Source organism: Carettochelys insculpta, chromosome 3, assembly GCF_033958435.1.
Source record: "Carettochelys insculpta isolate YL-2023 chromosome 3, ASM3395843v1, whole genome shotgun sequence".
NCBI classification, from domain to species: Eukaryota; Metazoa; Chordata; order Testudines; family Carettochelyidae; genus Carettochelys; species Carettochelys insculpta.
Window position 1 is genome coordinate 204342615 of NC_134139.1, and position 16551 is coordinate 204359165.

The 16551-nt window shown below is 49.1% G+C and overlaps 1 protein-coding gene across 4 annotated transcripts in view; it reads left to right on the forward strand.

The window, feature by feature from the left end:
- Positions 1-16551, forward strand: part of EXTL3 (exostosin like glycosyltransferase 3) — a 246123-nt gene that overhangs the window by 114580 nt on the left and 114992 nt on the right. For all 4 annotated transcript variants that reach the window (XM_074991465.1, XM_074991462.1, XM_074991464.1 and 1 more), the window contains exon 2: positions 40-190. The gene's annotated coding sequence lies outside the window, so the exon portion shown is untranslated. The remainder of the gene's footprint in view (positions 1-39; positions 191-16551) is intronic.

Below are 16551 nucleotides of genomic sequence, written 5' to 3' on the forward strand. Positions count from 1 at the left end.
CACCAAAAACTGCAATTAGTCTTTATTTTTATTTTTTAGCTGACCCAGTTGATCGTTGATGAAAATGCTTTGAGATCTGAGCAGGAAGGCAGTTGCGAAGGAGTCTGAAAGTGCCTGAAGTAAACTTTCTCATCACAGCTACCTGGCTGGTTGGAAACTGGATTCAGGTTGCAGAAACCTGTTTTTTCAGGTAAGGTTTTTACTGTGGGTTCATACATGCATTGCTCCAAATCGTAGCATCCTTGGATGTGACTGTCTTATGCCTTCGTGCTGAAATGCAGTGTTGCATTCCCTTTGTCCAGGAGAAAATACACTGTCTTCTTAAATTCTGGTGTGCTCCAATGTACATTGGACAAAACACACCTCCATCGCTATTCTACTGGAACATTGGTGCTTATAGATGGTTGCCGAGTACTGCTCCTAATAGAGTCCAGCAATCTGAATGCCAGGCCCTGAAATACTGGGGTGCTGAACATAGCTGAACATATTAAAGTGTCTGTAAGACTCTTTGAAGGGTTGGTGTCCAGAGAGCCCTGACACCTCTTCTGTCTTGCTGAACTTGTTTCCACTGGGTCTGAGCTACAGAAGGGCCCTCTGTTCCTCTGAAAGATCTTTATCGGGATAGATCGGTGCAGCGCTCATACAGTTCCAAATTGCTGTTTAGTGTCTCCCTGGAATAGGTCAGACCAGCTCTCTTGGGGGCCTTGGTTTGGGACCCTGATTCAGAATTCTAGCGTATGACTCTTAGTTTTAATTGCTCCAGTTAGGCCCGTCACCCTTCTCCAGAACATGCCTTTTTTTTACAGTCACTGCAGCTCGGGACATGGTTTGTTCCCATGCTGACAGTCTTCTACCTGCTATAATACATTCTGCCTTTTTCTCTATTCCATTTGTATTGTGGTTTGATGAAGGCAAGGCATTGCAGCACAGGAGATGAGAAATCTGCTGAAGGGATGTCTATTGGACAGGGATGGCTATGGATTTCAGGGAAAGCACGTAGAGCTTTCCTGCTTGTAGGTGAAGAGAGATGAGCTCCAGCTTTCCCCAGACATGTTGAATAAAAACTACTTCCTCTATTTGAGGAATTGTTCCTAGTATGACCCAGAGGAAGCTCGGTGGCTACATGGCAAGTCTGTGGTAGAGCTTAGAATAGTACTCAGGTCATCTGACTCCCAGTTCCTTACTTAGACCACTCTGGCTATGTCTACACTAGCCAAAAACTTCATTTTGAAGTTTACTAATGAAGCGCTGAAATGCATATTCAGCGCCTCATTAGCATGCGGGCGGCCCCAGCACTTCGAAATTGGCACGGCTTGTCCAGACGGGGCTCCTTTTCGAAAGGACCCCGGCTACTTCGGAGTCCCCTTAGGAATAAGGAATAAGGGGACTCCGAAGTAGCCGGGGTCCTTTCAAAAAGGAGCCCCGTCTGGACGAGCTGCGCCAATTTCGAAGTGCTGCGGCCGCCCACATGCTAATGAGGCACTGAATATGCATTTCAGCGCTTCATTAGTAAACTTCGAAATGGCCATTTGCACGGCCATTTCGAAGTTTTTGGCTAGTGTAGACACAGCCTCTGTGAGATTTCCTTCTATAATGTATCCAAATATACCTACAGCAACATAATCACCTTGACCAGGCTCTCCTAGATGTAGAAGCTCTGAAGCTTTGTGACCTTTGTTACTAATTTGGAAAAGAAGCTGTCTCTCCCCTCACACCTCCAGGGCCTCTTTCCTTTTGCCCTTATTAAAATCTGAGCTGTGGGAAAAATGCTTGAATGACTTCATAGAATCCAGATGTTCTATCTGGGAGCAGGAAGCCAAATGCTACTGCTGACCTGTGAAGTTAAAAATAGCGACCACATTACCATGAACGTCTCTCAAATCAGTGTGAAGCTCCTTTCACCAGATGCACCTTGTTTGTTGGAGACAGATAGAACAGGGTGCAGGCAAATAGCTTATTAGCTTGATCGCACAGTGGTTTAATTGATTTTGGTTTTATTACAGTCGCGCTTAAAGACTCCAGTGTGGATCAGGGCCCCATCATGCTAGGCAATGAAAAGACACATGGTCAGAGACAGCCCCTGCCCAAAGAGCTTAAAATCAAATTTCAGATAAGACCCAGCAAGTGAGCGTAACAAACAACTAGAAGAAGGAGGAAGAAAAGCACAAGGCAGGCTTGTGCGTAGCTTTCATAGGTCCAGATTATGAAAAGTGGTACTCATTTATTATTAGTTATTAAAATAATCAGCTTTCCTAGAATGTCTCTTAACCTTACCATCATTATGTGGCTGACTTCCTGGGAGCAGTGCGTCTGAGATGGGTCGGAGAGGGGAGGTTGAATGAGACAAAAGCAATATTGTTGATTAATTAGGGGAGCAGGTTGCATGTGGGTGGGGTTCCAGGCAGAATTAAGCATGGAGATATCTGGAGAAGAAGCGGGTGAATGGACTTTCAGGGCTGCAATTGCTGGTGAGGTGGAGGGGCTGGGGAGCAAAGTGATGTCAGTAGCTTTTGTTTCATGCAGCGTAGGTTGTAGCAGTGTTACTTTGGCCACAAATCTTCAAATGGCTACAGCCAGTTAATGAATTTCCTCTTTGAATAAATCCTTGCACTGAAATCTGTTTGATTTTGGTTCTGGATTAATCTTTCAGGAGAACTCTGTTGCTGGTTGAGTAGTAACAGAGAGGTAGCTGTGTTAGTCCGTACTCCAGCAAAACAAAGCAGCAGCAATGTAGCACTTTAAAGACTAGCAAAACGATTTGTTTGGTGATGATGAGCTTTCGTGCGACAGACCCACTTCTTCAGATCAATTTCATTTCCAATACCTGGAAAGGCAATTGATCTGATGAAGTGGGTCTGTCCCATGAAAGCTCATCACTGAATAAACCTTTTTGTTAGTCTTTAAAGTGCTACATTTCTGCTGCTTTGTTCTATTGCTGATGACATTTAAAACTAGATAAAAGCTTGTCCAGCCAAGCTGTAGCAGGATGCCCTGAGGAGTCTCTTCCATTGCTTGAATCAGAAACCTTTGGAGCTAGAGTAAGCATCATTTTGACTTCTCCCTTTTTGTCAGTGTTATCTGGTTACTCCCCGTGGGGTTTGGAGTCCCAAGGGGCTAGCAAGAAAACTATTGCTACTCTTCCCTGGCCGTGCTCTGCTCTCTGCCGTGTTCTCAGTGAGATGTCTGGAGATAGCTCTGCATATCCTGCTTTCTCCTGCAGAACCACATGGCGATAGCTCTGCATGTCCTGCCTCCCCCTGCTGAATTGGGGGTGTTCCAGTGGCAGGGCTGGGAGAATCTGTGGCTGTGTCTCCTACAGTTATAGACACGGAAAGACTTTTTCTTTCTTTGCCCAGGCATGAAAAGAGCCTGTACTAAATGGTATTTCTTTGGTAGCATAGCCATGCAGTGGCCCTCTGCTCTTTGAGTGCTGGGCATTGTGGGTTTTGGGAGAGAGGCAGGGGGTCTCTTTGTTTGGTTCTCTGCTGAAAAGATCCCCCCACCCCCACCCCCATTTGTTGAGGAATCAGTCAGACGGCTCTTGTTCCTCAAGGCGGAGAGGGGAAGTGAATGTTAATTTTGTGCTGAAGCACAGAGGTCTGAAACAAGCCTTGTCTCTGCCATGTTCCAGTGTGTGCTCAGTTCAGAAGCAAATGATTTAGCAAATGAATGGCATGGATTCTTCTTGCAGCCTCGGGAGTTTCTAGCCCCAGCTCATGTTTTGTCCCAGCAGCACAGATTGACTCAGTCTAACAAAAGTCACATTAGAAGTTTGAGCATAACATTGTGAACAAGGGACTCCTACATTTTAATCCCTCCTTTGCCATTGACTCCCTCTGCAGGCACTTAACTGCTCTCTGACTCTGTTTCCTCATAGGTTTGACCTCTCGTCCATCTGTTTGTTAATGCCCTGTCCTTTTGGGCTGCCTGTGCTGTTCAGCTATTTCTGTGGTACCCTGGAGAGGGCCGGATGTTATTTGCACAGTGCCTTTAGTTTACATACATGCTTAGAAGCTCTGTGACTTCTGTAACAGCCCCCTGCTCCCAGGCGGCTGGGTTGAGGGTGGGAGTTGCAGCACCAGGTGCTTTGGGGAAAGGGCCTACTTGACAGCAAGCAGCACTTAACCATCTTGCATCAGTGGGAGGAATGGGAAACAGCAGTCATCCTCCCTGGAGCTGTGGGAGAAAAAGAAAAGAGCAGGGAGTGGTCTGAGGACCAGTAAAGACGAATTTCAGGGGAATGAGACACAAAGAATGCAAGGAGAAAATTTTATACATCACTTAGCATTGCCCATCTTGTGGTCTGGGAGCACTGTGTAACTATAATAAGGTAGTAACGGAGAGAGCCGTGCTAGTCTATATACTATCAAAACAAAAAAGCAGTCAAGTAGCACTTTAAAGACTAGCAAAATAATTTCTTAGGTGAGCTTTCATGGGACAGACCCACTTCTTCAGACCATAGCCATACCAGAACAGACTCAATATTTAAGGCACAGAGAACCAAAAATAGTAATCAAAGTTGACAAATCAGAAAAAATATTACCAAGGTGAGCAAATCAGAGAGCAGAGGGGCGGGTGGCGGGGGAGTCAAGAATTCGATTAAGCCAAGTATGCAAAAGAGCCCCTATAGTGTCTCAGAAAATTTGCATCCCGGTTCAAACCATGTGTTAATGTGTCAAATCTGAATGTGAAAGAGAGTTCAGCAGTCTCTCTCTTTCCAAAGCAGTGTGAAAATTCTTCTTCAATAAGACGCAGACTCTTACGTCATTAACATAATAGCCCACTCCATTAAACTGTAGACTAACTGGTTTGTGGATCAGGAGTGTTTTGATGTCTGTTTTATGTCCATTAACTCTTTGTCTGAGAGAGTTTGAAGTCTGTCCAATACGCAAAGCATCTGGGCATTGTTGGCACACGATGGCATATATGATGATGTTAGTTGAGGAACATGAGAATGTGCCCGTGATTCTGTGACTAACCTGGTTAGGTGCACTGATGGTATCACCAGAATAGATACGTGGACAACGCTGGCAGCGGCTGATTGCTATACTTACCTACATGCTTCTAGCTTCCATCCTGCACACACAATTAGATCCATTGTTTACAGTCAAGCCCTTAGGTACAATCGCATTTGCTCTAATCCTCCTGACAGAGACCGAAAACTACGAGATCTTTATCAAATATTCATAAACCTGAACTACCCACCAGGAGAAATAAAAAAACAAATTGACATGTCCAGACGAATACCTAGAGACCAGCTACCCCAAGATAGGCTCAAAAAAGCCAAGAACAGAACACCACTGGTCATTACCTACAGCCCCCAACTCAAACCACTGCAACACATTGTTAAAGGCCTACAACCTCTCCTTAATCAGTATGCCACATTCCAGAAGGCCCTAAGCGATGGGCCTGTTCTCTCCTACAGACAACCTCCCAACTTTATGAGGATTCTCACCAACAGCCACAGTTTATACAACAGGAACACCAGTCCTGGGACTTTTTCTTGCAACAAAGCCCGCTGCCAGCTTTGTCCACAAATCTATCCTGGAGATACCATCACTGGACCTAACCAGGTTATTCACAGAATCACAGGCACATTTTCATGTTCCTCAACGAACATCATATATGCCATCATGTGCCAACAACGCCCAGATGCATTGTGTATTGGACAGACTTCAAACTCTCTCAGACAAAGAGTTAATGGGCACAAAACAGACATCAAAACACTCCAGATCCACAAACCAGTTATTCTACATTTTAATGGAGTGGGCCATTCTGTTAATGACTTAAGAGTTTGCGTGTTACTGAAGAAAAATTTTCACACCACTCTTGAAAGGGAGACTGCTGAACTGTCTTTTATATTCAAATTCAGCACATTAACACATGATTTGAACCAGGATGCAAATTTTCTGGGACACTATAGGGGCTCTTCTTCTTCGAGAGTCCCCGTGGGTGCTCCACATTAGGTGTCGGGCTCGCCCGGCGCCGCAGATCGGATCTTCCAAGCAGTTTCTGCCAGACCGCGCATGCGCCGGTGCGCGCCGCTCCCCCGCGCGCTCCCGGCCATGTGCGCGATCCGGTCCCCGCCAGTTCCTCTTAACCGCCGTCGGCTGCAGACGGAATCCAACTAGGCTAAGGCCAAGTAGTGTATTCAACGACTTTATCTGTTTTTTCTTAAAGTTTTTTTCAGGCACTTAGGCTACTATAAGCTAGCCGGTTGTTATTTTGTAAATAAAAAAAAAAAAAAAAAAAACAACAACGAACAAGCTACGAGAGGGACAGCTCAGCCAGTCCCAGTAACAAGCGCCGGAGGCCAGGAGCTAGGGCTATCAGCCCTCCTGCTAAGGCAGGCCATCGGACGGGGAAAACGGCACAAAGAAGGTGCTAAGTACCCACTTAAAAACTCAAAGACTCATCAACAATGTCCTCTTCAGGCTTTAAAAAAAAATGCTGCTTCTTGATAAGGCCCTCCAGCCAGAAGCGCCGGAGCGGCCGCAGCAGGAGGGACCCTCCGGGGCTCTTAAAAGGAAAGCTGCCTCCCTCACTCCATCAGCGCAGAAACGGAGGAAAGTATCTCCAGCCCGATCCCTGCCGGCAGCAACAGCGAGCGGGACGGGAGGAGCAAGCAGCCCCCAGCCGCGGCAACAGCTGATCGGCGGCTGCACGGAGAGCCACGTGGAAGCGGCTCAGCCTCCGATACTCAGCCAGCCACCCCGCACCGCAGGCAGGGCAGCGGCTAAGCAAACGCCGGTACCGGCGGCACCGCAGGCAGCGACACCGACCCCCCGGGAACCGGCGGTGCAGAGCGCGCAGGCACGTAGCCTGCCGGCACCGGAGGACACCGCACATGCGGCATCGCCCTCAAGCGTGCCTAGCACGGTGCGGACGGGGCCGGAATCCCCTGTATGCTCCCCAGCCCGATCCCTGCCGGCAGCAACGGCAAGCGGGACGGGAGGAGCGAGCAGCCCCCAGCCGCAGCAACAGCTGATCGGCGGTGGCACGGAGAGCCACGTGCAAGCGGCTCAGCCTCCGATAATCAGCCAGCCGCCCTGCACCGCAGGCAGGGCGGCGGCTAAACAAGCGCCGGTACCGGCGGCACCGCGGGCAGCGGCACTGACCCCCGGGGAACCGGCGGTGCAGAGCGCGCAGGCACGTAGCCTGCCGGCACTGGAGGACACCGCACATGCGGCACCGCCCTTGAGCGTGCCGAGCTCGGTGCGGACGCCGGAATGCCCTGTATGCTCCCCAGCCCAATCCCTGCCGACAGCAACAGCGAGCGGGACGGGAGGAGCGAGCAGCCCCCAGCCGCAGCAACAGCTGATCGGCGGCGGCACGGAGAGCCACGTGCAAGCGGCTCACCTTTCGATAATCAGCCAGCCGCCCTGCACCACAGGCAGGGCGGCGGCTAAACAAGCGCCGGTACCACCGACCCCCGGAAAACCGGCGGTGCAGAGCGCGCAGGCACGCAGCCTGCCGGCACCAAAGGACACCGCACGTGCGGCACCGACTTCGAGTGTGCCGAGCTTGGTGCGGACGGGGCCGGGATCCCCTGTATGTCAGGGGCGGAGTTACCTCCTCAAGGGAGGGGGAAGACTGCACACAAGAGGAGGCATTGCAGCCCCTCTCCGCACAGGGCTGTGGAGTTGCTTTCTCACAGCCCTCCGCTATGTTGCAGACTCCAGCTAGAAGGCAGGGGTCCCCCCCCCCCCCTTGGCCTACCCGGAGCCCCCTTCTCCATTTCTGCAACCAGCCTCACCCTGGCTGGGACCACCTCCACCCTTCCTGGGATTTGAACCGCTGGACTATTAGGCAAAGTCGCTCTCTCCGGGGTCTCGACGGTCTCCCTCCCCCAGACGCACAGGGTATGCACCAAGGGAGTGGTCTAGGTCACCTTCCCAAGACCAGTGCTTATACTGCCATGGTTGTCCCTACCACGCAGGGCATAGACACCATCGGCAATCTACTAGGGAAAGATCCCTACGAACGATCTCGTACCCCCGAGGGCAATTGCGACCGGGGACAGAGACTTAAGCATCTCAGGGGGGACTGGTTATGGAACCCCGAGATTTTCCTCGCACACCTCTAGTGAGAGGATGTACCATCATCAGCAGGAACCGGAAGGGTCCAGAGAGACGTACCCCAGCGGTTCCTCGCTTTCCTCCCCGGATGAGGCTACGGCCCCGGGGGGCGTCCATCCTCCAGACGATCTCAAACAGTTCCAAGAGCTGTTTTACGAGGGTGGCCTTCACGCAAGGCTTCCAGACAGCAAAGGAGCAAGAGCAACACCATAAGCTCCTCAAAAATCTGAGACCTCCGGCCTCCTCCAAAATAGCAATACCGCTGATGACACAATCTTGGAGTCTGCCACTATGATATGGCAGACTCCTGCGACTATTCCGCCTGTCCACAAAAGAGCGAAAAAAAAAAAAAAAAATACTTCGTGCCCACGAAGGGCATGGAGTTCCTGTTCAGCCACCCACAACCAAATTCTTTGGTGGTGGAGTCGTCGCAACGTGGGGGAATAGACAAACATGCCAAAAAGCTAGAGCTGTTGGGCAGAAAGGTCTACTCCTCCTCCACGCTACTGTTGCCAATGGCAAATTACGCAGCACATCTAGCGAACCATAATTTCGACAACCACATTAGGTTGACCTCCCTCATGGACTCGCTTCCAGAGGGCACGAAACCAGTGCTCAAGGCCATCATCCGACCATTTTATAACCAGTGGCAAAGGATCACCACAGACAAATGGGTGCTGGAGATCATAGCCACGGGGTACGCCATCCCCTCCCAGTTGCTCCCACCGCCATGACCTCCACCCGGGGCCCCACCTCCAGGAGACCTCCCATGTAGCGAGGCTCAAGCAGGAGGTAGACCATCTCGTGCTCGTAGGGGCAGTGGAAAGAGTGCCGGAGCAACTGCAAGGGAGAGGGTTCTACTCGAGGTACTTCCTCATGGGGAGGCCCATCTTAGATTTTCGAGGCCTCACCGGTACCTGCGCAAGCAGCGTTTTCGGATGATCACAAACGCCTCCATCCTTACGGCACTAGACGATGGAGGTTGGTTCGCAGCCCTCGACTTACAAGGTCCTACCGTTTGGGCTCTCCTCAGCCCCCAGAGTCTTCACCAAGACCTTGGCAGTGGTGTCAGCCTACCTGCACAGACAGGGGGTATTTATATTCCAGTATCTGAATGACTGCCTACTCAAAGGGGCCTCGAAGGAGGAGGTACTACGCATAATATGTGTCACAGCAGGCACGTTCTCTTCGCTCGGCCTGCTTATCAATCTGACAAAATCAAAGACAGACCCCACACAGGACATAGAGTTCGTAGGGGCACGCATAAATTCTATTACAGCAAGGGCGTATCTACCAGAGACTCGCTTTCGGGCCATCGGCTCCCTCGCGCAAGGCTTCACCTTCAGCCCTATGGTGCCGGTTCTGATGTGCTTACAGCCGCTGGGCCACATGGCAGCAGTGACGTTTCGTAGAACAGAACGCCAGGTTACACATGCGCAGCATGCAGCATTGGCTGGCGAGCGTATACAAACCGGCAGCACACAGTTCACAGGATGGCGTCGCCCACAACGGAGGTGCGCAAATCCCTGCAATGGTGGGTAAACCCCGAGAACCTGCTAACAAGGGTACCCTTCCACCAACCACACGTATTGGTTTTTCTTACTACAGATGCCCCCCTCATAGGGTGGGGAGCACACATGGGCGAAGAGGTGACGCAAGGGCTGTGGTCCTCCATGGAGCAGTCACTGCACACAAATATACTGGAGCTCAAAGCAGTGTTCAACGCCTGCAGACACTTTCGAGACCAACTGAAAGGCAAGGTAGTCGGGATCAGTACAGACGATACCTCCACCATGTTTTATATAAATCGGCAAGGAGGAGCTCGGTCCCGTGCCTTATGTGTAGAAGCAGTCCGGTTGTGGAACTGCTGCATCGCCAACAATGTAACCTTGAAAGCCTCGTACTTACCAGGCGCTCGCAATGTGAAGGCAGACCAGCTGAGCAGGCGTTTCGCACTCACGCACGAGTGGCAGATCCGTCCCGATCTGCTGCAACCGATTTTTCCACGCATGGGTTTTTTCCCCAGATAGACCCTGTTTGCTACTCAGCACAACAAGAAGTGCCCACGATTCTGCTCCAGGGCAGGACTGGGACGGGGGTCCCTGAGGGACGCCTTCGCGATCTCATGGAGGGGCCCCCTGCTTTACGCTTTCCCTCCCACAGTGCTCATCCACAAAGTGTTGCAGAAAGCCAGGAGGGAAGGAACCTGAATGATCCCGATAGTCCCAACGTGGGATCGACAGCAATGGTTCCCCCTATTCCTGCGCATGTCGGACCGGCCACCGATGTCCCCTCCGGTGGCGCGGGATCTGCTCACGCAAGCCCAGGGGTCCATAGTGCATCTGCACCCCCAAGGCCTGCGACTACAAACGTGGTTAATCCATGGCTCAGCTCCCTAGAGAGCACATGTACGGAGGAAGTGCAGCAAGTCCTAGAAAGTAGCAGGAGGACTTCCACCAGTAAGACCTTCAAGCAGAAATGGACTCGCTTTACGGCATGGTGTTCTACCAAACAGCTAGCCCCCTTTCGGTGCCTATGGCTGTGATATTAGAGTATTTACTGGACCTCAAGAGAGGAGGACTCTCGCTATCCTCGTTTCAGGTCCACCTGGCCGCCATTTTGGTGTTCAGACACAAAGAGGAAGGGCACACGGTGTTCGCCCATCCCATGGTTACCAGGTTCTTCAAAGGGCTGGTAAGCCTATACCCCTCTCAGAAACCGCTTCCACCTCTGTGGAACTCGGACCTGGTGCTTAATGCGAAAGGGGACCACCGTTTGAGCCTTTGGCCACGGTTTCCCTCCGCCTCCTTATGATGAAGACGACCTTTCTTCTCGCAATCACGTCAGCTCGCAGGGTGAGCGAGCTTGAGGCAGTTATGGCAACGCCGCCCTGCGCTGTTTTTCCAAGGAGGCGGTAACCATACGGCTGCATCCAGCCTTTGTTCCTAAAGTTTCTTTCTGAGTTTCATACTAACGAACCTATTGTTTACCCTTGTTTATCCAAAGCCTCATAACTCTAACAAAGAGGCGCGCCTACACCTCCTGGACGTGAGCAGGCGCTAGCCTTCTATATGGACAGGACCAAGTCCTTCTGGAGAACGGATAGGCTCCTAGTCTCTATCGCTCCCAAATCAAAAGGAGAATGTCTCTCTTCGCAGAGAATCTCTAAGCACATCGTATCTTGCATAAAAATGTGCTACAAACTCAAAAAGACTCCTTTACTGGCCACGCCCAGGGCTCATTCCACTAGGGCGGTGGCAGCATCAATAGCCTTTTTTTCAAGGGCGTTGCGCTAAAAGACATTTGCAGAGTGGCGACCTGGTCATCCTGTGACACCTTCGCCAAACATTACGCCCTTCACAGGGTATTCCAAGAGGATACCCGTCTCTCGACAGCGGTCCTCTCGGGGACAAGCTGCACATAATCCGATTACCCACCTCCTATCTTGGGTTACTGCTGGGTAGTCACCTAATGTGGAGCACCCACGGGGACACTCGAAGAAGAAAGAAAGGTTACTCACCGTAGTAACGGTGGTTCTTCGAGATGTGTCCCCGTGGGTGCTCCGCTACCCGCCCATCCTCCCCGCTCCAGATCTCTGTTTAGTGTTTTGCAGGAGCATCTGAGGCGGTTGGTCAAGGAACTGGCGGGGACCGGATCGCGCACGTGGCCAGGAGCGCGCGGGGGAGCGGCGCGCACCGGCGCATGCGCGGTCCGGCAGAAACTGCTTGGAAGATCCGATCTGCGGCGCCGGGTGAGCCCGACACCTAATGTGGAGCACCCACGGGGACACGTCTCGAAGAACCACCGTTACTACGGTGAGTAACCTTTCTTTTTGCATACTTGGCTTAATCAAATTCTTGATTTCCCACCCCCACCCGCCCCTCTGCTCTCTGATTTGCTCACCTTGATAATTTTTTTTCTGATTTGTCAACCTTGCTTACTGTTTTTGGTTCTCTATGCCTTAAATATTGAGTCTGTTCTGGTATGGCTATGGTCTGAAGAAGTGGGTCTGTCCCACGAAAGCTCACCTAATAAATTATTGTGTTGGTCTTTAAAGTGCTACTTTACTGCTTTTTTGTTGATAGTAATAAGGTAGGGTGGTGCCTTGGGAATTTGAACACAAGGTGTGGTGCAAGGGTTCTGGAGGATGCTGAGGATGGAGGGGATAACCAGTGAAATCAGGGTGTGTTTACCTTTATATAGTCTAATGCCTGGACTTTTCTAGTTTTAGCTTCCTTCCTCCTACAGTTTCTGCTGTGAATATATTGGCAAGCAGCATTTACTTGAAACTAAATTAAACATTAAACTGTTTTTAAACAGCTTGAAAAGCTGGAAATCCTAATACACAGAGCAGGGTGTTATCGGCGAGTTACAAACTTAAACCAGCCGCTAGTGCGTCACAGCACTAAATTCAACTTGCCTGTAGCAGGATGAGCACAGACTAACACAGCTACTCCTCTGAGACATAGGGTCTGTAAGTTGTGGTTTTTGGACAAGAGCATATATATGTTTTGTGTGTACACATTAAAAGAGCCAAGCTTGACTGTTGTGAGTGATCAGGCTTTGACCCCTCTGAGATCCAGAAGGGTTAAGACTTGTGCTGTTGTTCAGTGGGAAGATCGTTTGCCCTACATCTGCTGGGTCTCCTGTTTGCCTTTTAAACTCCGGTGCTCTTCATAGCAGTTTATAAGTAGAGCCAATCTGTTTCTGCATCCATGGGTGTCCATGCAGGTATCCGTTGCTCAGTTTTACAGATACAGAGATGGAGGTGAATAAAAATTTTGTGTCTGCACACAGATGCAAACACAAAGCAGGAAGTTCTGTCATCCACTCACTTGATGGACACGTATATAACCCTCCCTTCCCGTAACCCACGATCATGTTTCTTAAATATTTGTGTAACAATCTCCTCTTATATAGGAACATACATGGTAACTTCTGAAGTATCTCAGTTTCATGTAGGCTCTCTAACCTTGAAGTACTACTTGTCTGACCTCTTGTCCTGCATGGCAAGTTCTGTTCTAAAGCAGTGATTTTTGGAAACAGTGTAGAAGAGGGGGGATGCTTACTTCTTCAACACACAACTTCTCCAGCAGTCAGTAGACCAGACTGTTCTGATTCTCTCCCTTGTCTTCCTCTTGCTGCTTACCCCTTCATTGTGTGCGGTGCCCATTTCTTGGCTGTGTCTACACTGGCACAAAACCTCGAAATGGATGTGCAAATGGCCAAATAGAAGATACTAATGAGGTGCTGAAATGCATATTAAGCGCCTTTTATTAGCAAGCTGCTGGCCACAACTCTTCGAAATTGCCGCATTTCACTCCCATGCAACTCGTCCAGACAGGGGTCCTTTTCTAAAGGACCCCGCCAACTTCAAAATCCCCTTATTCCATCAGAGGTCCACCAAGAGGTCCCAGTATGAGGATCCACTTTATGCTAGATGCTATACCAAAGGCAATCCAGCAACAGACAGCTTACAAAGAAAATCAAAAGATGACATAAGGGCTATGTTTACACTGGCACAAAACTCCATCAGAATAAGGGGATTTCGAAGTTCCCAGGGTCCTTCGAAAAGGGCCCCTGTCTGGACAAACTGCGCGGGAGTGAAATGCGGCAAGTTTGAAGAGTCACAGCCGACAGCATGCTAATAAGGCGCTGAATATGCATTTCAGCGCCTGATCAGTAATCTTCGATTTTGCCATTTGCATGGCCATTTCGAAGTTTTGTACCAGTGTAGATGTAGCTCTTATGCCATTCTGTGATTTTTCTTTGTAAGCTGTCTGTTGCTGGATCGCCTTTGGTACAGCACCTAGCATAAAGGGGATCCTCATACAGGGACCTCTTGGTGCTACTGAAATATAGCTGATAAATACTAACAATACTTTTGTTCAAAGTGAAAGGGAGCTCCCTGGAAACTCCCCCCACCTTTGTTTGCATAATCACAACATTTAATATTCCTGTTATGTGCTTCAGCTCAATCACCTTTAACTTGGTTGCTCTGAGATTACTTATCTGGTTGAGACGTAGGTTCCTAACATTAAATGGGTTTGAAATTATTTCATGAAATGGCTGTAATTGGAGTCTAAAGGCTAACAAAATGATCTATTCAGTGATGAGCTTTCATGGGACAAACCCATTTCATCAGATCAATCTCATTTCCAATACAGATGGACATTTATAAGTACAGAGGACAAAAAAAAATGCAATTAAAAACTGGTAAACAAGTACATAGAACTGAAGGAGGGGAATGAGGGGCGGGGGATATTAATTTTCCTGCCTGAGATACTCAGATCAGGCAGGACAATTAACACCCCCCACCCGTCATCCCCCTCTATCAGTTCTGTGTACTTAATTTGTCAGTTATTATTGCAATGGTTTTTTTTGGTCCTCTTTACTTACAGATGTCAGTTTGTATTGGAAATGAGATTGATCTGATGAAGCGGGTCTGTCCCATGAAAGCTCATCACCAAATAAATAATTTTGCTAAGTGCTACGTTTCTGCTGTTTTGTTTTGTTGGAGTACAGACTAACACAGCTACCTCTCTGTAACTGGAGTTGTTATGGTGGAATAGATGAGTCCTGGGATTTGCAGTAGGCAGGAATTAATAGAGAGGTGCTTTTTGTATGGGTTGCTGTTTCTGCAGCAATGATTTTGATTAAAGAGCCCACCCAGTGCACCTTTTAGCAAAATAAATATACACAAAGGGTCAGTAAGACTTGGGGGATTGATCCCAACCCGAGTCCTGGGCTTATACTGGGGTGTGCAATGAAACCTTCTGCTTAATGTGAAGAAGTAGTGATCAGCTCCTACTTAGAGCTGTTGTACCATGGATCTCAATGTGCTTTCCAGAGGGTGGTAAGTACCATTTGTCTGTATTTTGTCTAGAAGGGAACAGAAGCACGGGCAGAAATGAGTTGGCCCAAATCATGCAGCAGGTCAGTTGCAGAGCTGGGATATAAAAGCCAGGAGTCTTGACCACCAGATCAGTGCTTTTGCCTAAGGTTACACTCTCTTTCCTTCTCCCTGAACGTGGTTAAACCTCAGGCTGAAGGTGACTTTAAGTGGGTTCCCTGTACGATGACATCGGCCATATTGAATCAGACTAATGGTCCATCTAGTCCAGTCTCCTGTCTTCCGACAGTGACCAATGCCAGGTGCTTCACAGGCAATGAATAGAACAGTAAGTGACCCTGTTGTCCAGTTCCAGATGTGGATTTTTATAGGTTGTAGCAGTTTGAGCCTGTCCATAGTGAAGGCATGGATATTGTAGTCTAGATGGGACCGTGTTTCTTGCATCAGAATGTAAAAGGAAAGGCTGCTTACCAATGGGAGTGGGGAAAGTATGGGGGCTGGGGATGGTGCCAATATCTGAACAATGGTGGTGGGATGGGCAGAGGAGATGAAAGGGAAGTGAGAGGCAAGAATCAGCTTTCAGTTAATTTCTCCTAAGTAAATCTTTGCGAGCACATATGCTCGTTTCTGTGAATCATTCTGTGGCACTTGCTGTTGAATTCACTCATGCAGGTGGTTAGAAGCTAAATGCTTCAAATTGCTACTTTACTGTTCAGTTCTATTGTGCCTCACAAGCAGACAGTTCCTTTACGAGGATACGACAGCTGAGGCACAGCAAGAAATGAAAGACTGAAGATTGCGTCATGCGATAAAGAAATGACATGATGGAAAACAAAAGATGGACTATGCTTCTAGTTCCACGTCTTCTTTTCTCTGTGTGAATGTGCCTTGTGGTTTGTCAAGTTAATGCATTATGAAGGAACAACATCATTTAAAGATGCAGCCATGTACATGTGTTCTCTGTGGAATGCTTCTGAAGAGAACCACGTGTCAGGGAGGGCAGTAAAGCAGATCAAGCCCAAAAAAAAGGTTTTTTTTTTAATAAATTAAAATGTCTGTCTGAAGCAGGATACAGACCTGTTGGTTTTTCTTGCCAATTTGTGTGCTAAAGTTAGTTACCAAAATCAGTGAGCCAATATGGTCCTGTCTCCTCCTCTCCGTACCTGACATATTATTAGAAAAGGAGTGTAACAATGACATAATCTTAGTCTTTCTCTACCATATGTGCTGCCCCAACTGTTTTTGGATCACATGTGCCTGTTTTATTGGCAAATGGGCCTTTATTCTTGTTGGCTTTATGGTGTCAACATAACTATGGGAGGGTGAGCTGGATTCTGTTCTGCTTTATACAGGGTTGTCCCTAGAGGGATGCAGAGCCTGCGGCAACCCCACCACAGCCCTCTCCCATGCGACACGAGCTGGGGATTTCAGGGGAACTTGGCAAGGGGCAGAGGCTGTGGTCGGGACCACCCTGCATTCACCAAAGTGGCAGGAGCTGGAGCTACCTGGCAACTTGCTCCTCCCCACCTCCCTCTTTAAGCCTGCAGTGCTCTATTTCACCCCAGCTGTGGGAAGGGGAGCATTTCAGCATGGCTTCCGCCTGCTGTACTACCCTGAGCC